The 7,394-nt window shown below is 40.5% G+C and overlaps 1 long non-coding RNA gene across 1 annotated transcript; it reads right to left on the bottom strand.

Annotated features, from left to right (window-relative positions):
* Window positions 1–724: 724 nt before the first annotated feature.
* Window positions 725–7,171, bottom strand: LOC113835544. Its single transcript, XR_003485178.2, has 2 exons — window positions 6,087–7,171; window positions 725–1,720 (listed from the first exon to the last, which is right to left on the bottom strand). It is a non-coding gene; the product is annotated as an uncharacterized LOC113835544 (long non-coding RNA).
* Between the last annotated feature and the right edge of the window lie 223 nt (window positions 7,172–7,394).

Raw genomic sequence — 7,394 nt, 5'->3', positions numbered from 1 at the left:
TCTAATATGTTGTTTCAGCTTAAAATATAATTGTTATTTTAAATCATATAAGCAAAATTAAGCTATTAAATTTAAAAGGCATAAATATTGTCTTAGTGTTAGTTTCCATCATGGCAGCAGTCTGCCTTTGCTACCAAAGCAGTTCGATGGTGCCTTTAATAGTTAGCAGAATAGAGCCAGGCATAGTGAACATATGACTTTATGAGTCCAGCACATTGGAGACAAGGCAGGAAGGCCTCAAATTCTGTCCGGCATGGGCTACACAGGGAGATTCTATCTGAAAAAACCCAAACCAGAAAAAAATTTCCCCCAAAACTGAGTGTGGTAGTACACGCCTTAATCCCATTACCTGGGAGGCAGACGCAAGATCTCTACAGATTCAAGGTCAGTATGGTCTACATATCCATTTCTAGGACAGCAAGGGCTACACAAAGAGACCTTGTCTCAAAAAACAAAACCCTCAAGTAAAAAAAAGTTGAATAAAGAGATTGGGCTTATTTTAGTCACAAAGCCCTGAGTTCAATTCCCAGTACCTCAAAGAAAAAAAACATTCTGTTAAAATATCTCCTCTACATCATACCCGTGTCTAATCCTCTCCATTTGCAACTTCCCACATATATTCATGTAGAAAACTACAAGGCTCACAGCTTCCATGCACCTTGGAAAATGTGCCCATACATACTTTGATTTGTGTACAAAGAAATATACCAATTGACAACTAATATAGCACTTTGGGACCATTTTATTTAGTAACACTGAGAGACAATGTAGTGATTTTAGTATTTTAATGTCCTTCAAAACTCTTTAAAATGGGAACTCTAGTATTTTGGCAGCAGAGTATGTTACTCACGCTTCTGAGCATATTAAACCACCTATTTTTAAATATTTAGTATGTGTGCATGCATGTAGGTACATGTGCATATGTAGGTCAAAGGACAACTTGCAGAAATTGGTTCTTCCCCCACGTGAGTCCCAGGGATCAAGCTGGTGCCATGAGGCTCAGTAAGAAATGTCAATCCACTGAGCATTGGATTGCCAGCTCAAAAATTATCTGTTCATAAAAGCAAAATGTGAAGCAGTTCATAGAAAAATTTAAAAGTCATATACCATAAGCTTTCCATTATTACTCTACTGATATTGACTGAGGATATAGAGAAACTGGTTCTCTGCCATCTTGAAACATGGCTGGAAGAGGTGACCTTTGGTTCCTGGAGCTGGAAGAGGTGATTGGGCTGGTTGTAGTTGTTTGGTGCTGAGAATCAAGCACAGACAGACCCTTTTGTTTGCTTGGCAAATGTTGAAGTCCTGAGCTGTCGGGAGCCCTGTTATGACTTTTAAATCATGGTATTGTTTCCAAAAGAAGATACCAGAAGAACAAAAAAACCAAAATAAGTAAAAGACCGAAGACAAGCTTTTTCATTTCTGAAAGCTTTGGTGTGCTAGGGATACACCCAGCACTGCTGTTTCTGGACTGTGGCAGCTAACTCCTATCTGTAGTCCTTGTGGCGACAAGCAAGTTGCACTGTGGGCTTTGTATCCTGTCTGTTTTGATTTCTGTATCAACCTTAAGTTGCAATGAAGCATTGAAAGCTGGAGATGTGGGAGGTGAGATGGACATGTACCTCAGAGAAGTCCTAGATGAGGAATGGTCCAGAAGAAATGGACATCCAGCTTCCTCCTCCTCTTCTCTTTCTTATGGCCTTCAAGTTTTCATGGAGACCTAAAAGAATTAGCAGATGAGATACCAATGTTTATTTAATGTTTGCAAGATCCACTATACTTTGAGGTAAGAAGTCAATAAATGACTATTGGTCTACAGATTCTGGTTTATAATTAATTGACCCCCACACTAGCAAACTTGTGGATTCTTGTTGCAAATGGAAGATACAAGGATGACTTACATGCTAGGTTTTTTTGTTTGTTTGCTTTCTGAGACAGGGTTTCTCTGTGTAGGTCTCACTGTCCTGGAACTCACTCTGTAGACCAGGCTGGCCTTGAACTCAGAGATCTGCCTGCTTCTGCCTCCCGAGGGCTGAGATTAAAGATGTGCACCACCAATGCTCCACATACATGCTAGGTTTTAAGTGTCAAGTTTGGAATGATTTGAAAGACAACAGTTTTGAAACCATGGATTAGATCAGCAGAGAGGTTAGACAGATGAAACAATAGATTAAAAAATGTTGAGGCTAGCTTCGAAGTGGTGGCTCATGCCTTTAATCCCAGCACTCATGAGGCTGAGGCAGGTGAACCTCTGTGAGTTCCAGGCCAGGTCTACAGATTGAGTTCTAGGACACATATGAATGTGTGCATTTACATGCATGTGCCACAGCAAATATGTGGAAGTCAGAGGATAATTTCTTCAGTCTGAGCGCCATCTGAAGCTACAAAAATAAGAATATGTGGTTGGTTTGACAAGTGCAAACAAACTCCTTCATTTACCCAAATACATCCACAAGGCACCACAATAAACTAGAAATTGGAACCCATAGAGAAGTCTTTTTGAACTAAATACCCTTCCCCAGTTGTGGTGGTACATGCCTATAATCTCAACATTAAGAGGCAGAGGCAGAATGATTGCTATAAATTTGTGGCCAGCCTGAGCTCTATAGCAAGACTCAGTCTCAAAAGCAAACAAACATACATAATAAAATCTGGATGTGACAGCTAACACTAGCATGTAGGATCTCAGAGGCAGGTGGATCTCTGTGAGTTCTAGGCTAGCCAGGGGTATACAGTGAAACTTTGTCTCAAATAACAATCAAACAAGAAATGATAAAGGAGAAGTATGGATTAGATGGGGAGGAGAAGGCCTGTACCACCATCACCTGGCACTAGCAATTTTTTCAAACCTTATTCAGATATAGGAATGAGAGTACTGAATTACCAAAAATGATTCCTTCCGGCACAAAGGAAATATTAGTTTATTTTCTTTTTCCAAGGACCATGTCCTATTGTTTACAGAGTACTATACTTCTACCCACTAATCATCATACTTGAGACAACAATAACACAGGCAATACCTGTCAGAGGAAATCATTAAAAGAAAAAACAAAAGAAAACAAAACCCTACTAATGTATGTAGGTCATCCCTTGGCCAATTTGGGACCTTAGAGAGGCTGTTCTACTGGTTTTCCTGAAATAGCTCCATACACCATAAGCTAACCTCAATCTAAGATACTTTCCAAATATGAATGGAATGACTATTGCCAAGAACCTGATTATGAAAGCTTATCCTGGAGTAGGAGAAGCAAAAATTCAGATGCATTCTGACACTGCTTATAGTATTAGTTTTTAAAAGATTTATTAGATCACAGAGAAAGTTTCTGGGAAAAAATTAATTTCTTTTCTAGAAATTGGGGGTGAGGGACTTAGGAGATGGCTCATTTGGTAAAATGCCTGACTTGAATTTGATCCCCAACATTCATGTGAAATGGCAGGTAGGCAGCTGGCATCTGTCACCCCAGCCCTGGAGGGGTGGAGACAGACAGATCCCTGGAGCTCACTGGCCAGTCAGCCTAACCAAATGGATGAGTTCCAGTTTTGGTCAGAAGCCATGTCTCAAAAAACGATGGTGGAAAGCAATTAAGGAAAACAACTGATGTTGGTGTCTGATCCACATAAACAGTTGCACACACATGAACATGAATCTCTCTTTCTCTCTCTCTCTCTCTCTCTCTCTCTCTCTCTCTCTCTCTCTCTCTCTCTCTCTCTCACACACACACACACACACACACACACACACACACTACACATACATACCCTACAAAAAGGAGGATATAAGGTGTATACATATTTGCATAGTTAAAATAAAACAACATGAAAAGCTTAAATATAATCGGCTATAGTTTTTCCAAGGGAGGTGCAGGTTTTTGTTGTTGTTCTTTTTGTTTTTTGAGACATAGTTTCTTTGTGTAGCCTTGGTTGTCCTGGAACTCACTCTGTAAACCAGCTTGGCCTTGAACTCAGAGATCTGCCTGCCTCTGCCACCCAAGTGCTAGAATTAAAGGTACACACCACCACCACACTGGAAAATTTTAAAAGCTGTAATTTTGTGAGTTCTCAACTATATGTCAGGTACTGACTCTAATATTTTATTTATTCTCCAAGACAGGATCTCATTGTGTATCCCCCAATGTCCTGGAACTCAGTAAGTAGACCACATTGGTCTCAAATTCACAAAGATCCACTTGTCTCTGTTTCCTAAATATTTGGATTAAAGGTGTGCATCTGTCCTAAAGTACATTACATGCAGCTTTTCATTTGATACAAGGTGTGTGTGTGTGTGTGTGTGTGTGTGTGTGTGTGTGTGTGTGTGTGTGTGTTGGGAATTGGACCTAGAGTTTTCACTCATGCTAGGGAAATGCTCTATTAAAGAGCTATACTTCTGCTGCTATGTGTAGTTCTATGAGACTAGGAAATATGAGCCCCTGAAGTAAAGTTTATAGAGTCAGTAATTTTCTTAAAGTTATAGACAATAACTGGAGACATATAGGTACATTCTGATCTTCTCCATGGCTTAAATATCTATTATCCTATTCTGCTTCTCAATCCTTGTTAAATTATATCCCCATATCTAACTCTTTTATTTTGTTTTGAACATTACTACATGGAATTGTCTATTTAATAACTCTACCTTGATGTCTGATAAGAAAACAACGTATTTCAGTAACTGTTACCACCTGCCTCAGTTGCTCCAGCACTAAATCTTGTAGGTGCCCTTAATTCCTCTATAAATGTACAGTCAACTTACATCAATTTTCCCCCTTTGAAGAAAGGATTTATTTTGGTTTGTGGTATGAGGGGATATGGTGCATAATGGGGAGGAAGGCATGGCAGTAAGAGGAGCATGAAGCAACTGGTTATACTGCTTCTGCAGACAGGAAGCAGATAATGATGAGTGCTGGTATTTTCTGGCTTCTTCCTTTTCCCCTATCTTTCAGTCTGGGATTCCAGTCCATGGAACAGTGCCACTCATATTTGGTTTGGTCTTTTCTGTTACACCTCTCTCAAAGACATTCTACAGATATGCCCAGGGGTGTGTCCAATAGGTGATTCCAAAAGTAGTCAAACTATTAATGAAGATGTTCATCATAAGTCTACCACTTGTCAACTCTACAACAAAATACATCATTCCATTCCTGCTCTTCAACGGCTCATTCTAAATGGGTCAGCTATATCATCTCCTTTAAAGCTCAAGTATGACTACAGAAGAAGGGGAGGAATGAATATAACAGCCAGAGAATGGGGAGATCTGTAACAAAAAAGTCACCTGCTGGACATTGCACTCATGAAACACAGTTGGGGTTATCCATGTAAGACTTGCACATGGTTGGACATGTGACCATTTCATCATGGATTGGGGAGGAGTCATAAGGCCTAACACCTTTTTTTCAGGGTTTCTCCGTATTGCTCTGGAGGCTTTCCTGGCACTCACTCTGTAGACCAGGTTGGTCTCGAACTCACGGAGATCCACCTGCCTCTGCCTCCTGAGTGCTGGAATTAAAGGCATGCACCACTAACTTCTGGCGCCCCAATACCTTTTTAAAGTAGCAGTCACCTGTTGCTGGGGGAGATATCATTTCCTTCAGTGGTGTAGCTACTGATAAGCTGTTCTTTTATTCTAGTAAATAACCTCCCAGGACCATCAGGCAAGAAATTCTAATTAAACTTAGGACACACCCACACCCACACACATAAAAAGTAGGATCAGAAACTGTTGAGAAGACCTCCAGTGGGGGAGGGAAGGAGGTGAGAAATGGGAATGGGGGTATGAAATCAAAATTCATTATATAAATATATGATACTGTCAATTAAAAATTTAAAAAATTCCAAGGTTCAAAGTCTCTTCTGAGACTCAAAGCAACTGTGAGCTAATTACATATAAAATAAGTTACATACTTTGAATATAGACAATGGCACAGAATAAACATTCATAAGCCAAGAGAAATAATGGGGTGATGGTGAGAAAAGAATAGCCAAAACAAGACCAAAACCCAGTAGGAAATATACCAAATCCTGAAGCACATGATATGCATCAGGATTTATGCTGTCATTACTTATATTTCAACAAGCTTGGTATTACCAACCCTCTCTCTCTGTGGCCAGTAGCACATGCAGTCTCTTTTTTGGGCTATCTCCATTTTCCTTCTGCAGCTTTCCTCAGATGATCTTCCATGGCCCTGGTACTTTCAGCATCCTAAGGTCCCCACTGTATTTTTTTTTTTTAGTGTTTTTCAAGACAGGGTTTTTCCATGTAGCTTTGGATGTCCCGAAACTCGCTCTGTAGACCAGGCTGTCCATAAACTCTGAGATCTGCCTACCTCTGCTTCCCAAGTGCTGGGACTAGAGGTGTATAGCACTATGCCAGGCTTCACTGTAACTTAGTCTTCACTGACAGCCTCAGGCAATGGTCTCCTCAGAGTCCTGTAGAAGATCTGACCTTGCTTCACATTGCCTGGTCTTGGCAGCTTTTAGAAATAATAATACATATAAGTTTTCATGACTTTGTAACTACTGCATTTTGTACATCTACAGAACCAGCTCCAGGAATGACACTTCCAAGGTCTGCTGCCAGGTTCTGCTGTAGTGTGGCCTCTTTTTACCACAGCTGTAGCTGCCTCTATGCATCTTGGTGGCTGAACATTGGGGAAAAAGCTTCCCTAGGCAGGTAAGCCCATCAGCAGCATTTTCAATTCAGGCTCATCTTTTGAGGTGAATTTTTACTTTCACAAGTTGGAGTCTTCAGTGGTGGAGTCTTGTCCTTGGGGTATCTTCCCTATTTTCCCACTGAAGAGTGAGAGGTTTCTCTTTACTAGTACTAATTCATTTGACAATCACAGTTGATTTAACCATGTGCAAATTTCTCATGTTTGTGCTGTCACTGCAGCACTGACTGAGAACAACGAGCAGTAACTGTGCCACAGCCTGAAAGTTATACTGTCTTGAAATTTCTAAAACAAACAAGTTAGTCTATTACCTTAGAATTTGACATTGGTCAAAAGTTTCAGTATATAGACAGAATGTATTCAAGTTCTTTGCTAGACTCAAACGTAAGTGGCGTCTAGCACAATAAGAGTCTCACTCCTAGTCAGGCATTAGTGGCGTATGCCTTTAATCCTAGTACTTGGGAGGCAGAGGCAGGTGGATCTCTGAATTCGAGACCAGCCTGGCCTACAAGAGCTAGTTCCAGGACAGCCTAAAGCCACAGAGAAACCCTGCCTTAAAAACTCAGAGAGAGAGAGAGAGAGAGAGAGAGAGAGAGAGAGAGAGAGAGAGAGACTGAGACTCACTCCTCTCTAAAACCTCATGAGCCTGGCCTCCACTGTATTTCTTTAGACTTTCAAACTCTAACCAGAATGACCTTTCAAGCTCTGCTTACAATATTCTAAGGTTTC

Source organism: Cricetulus griseus, chromosome 4 (assembly GCF_003668045.3).
Source record: "Cricetulus griseus strain 17A/GY chromosome 4, alternate assembly CriGri-PICRH-1.0, whole genome shotgun sequence".
Taxonomy (NCBI): domain Eukaryota; kingdom Metazoa; phylum Chordata; class Mammalia; order Rodentia; family Cricetidae; genus Cricetulus; species Cricetulus griseus.
The sequence above is the reverse complement of the archived record's forward strand: the minus strand, read 5'-3'. Positions and strand labels throughout refer to the sequence as shown.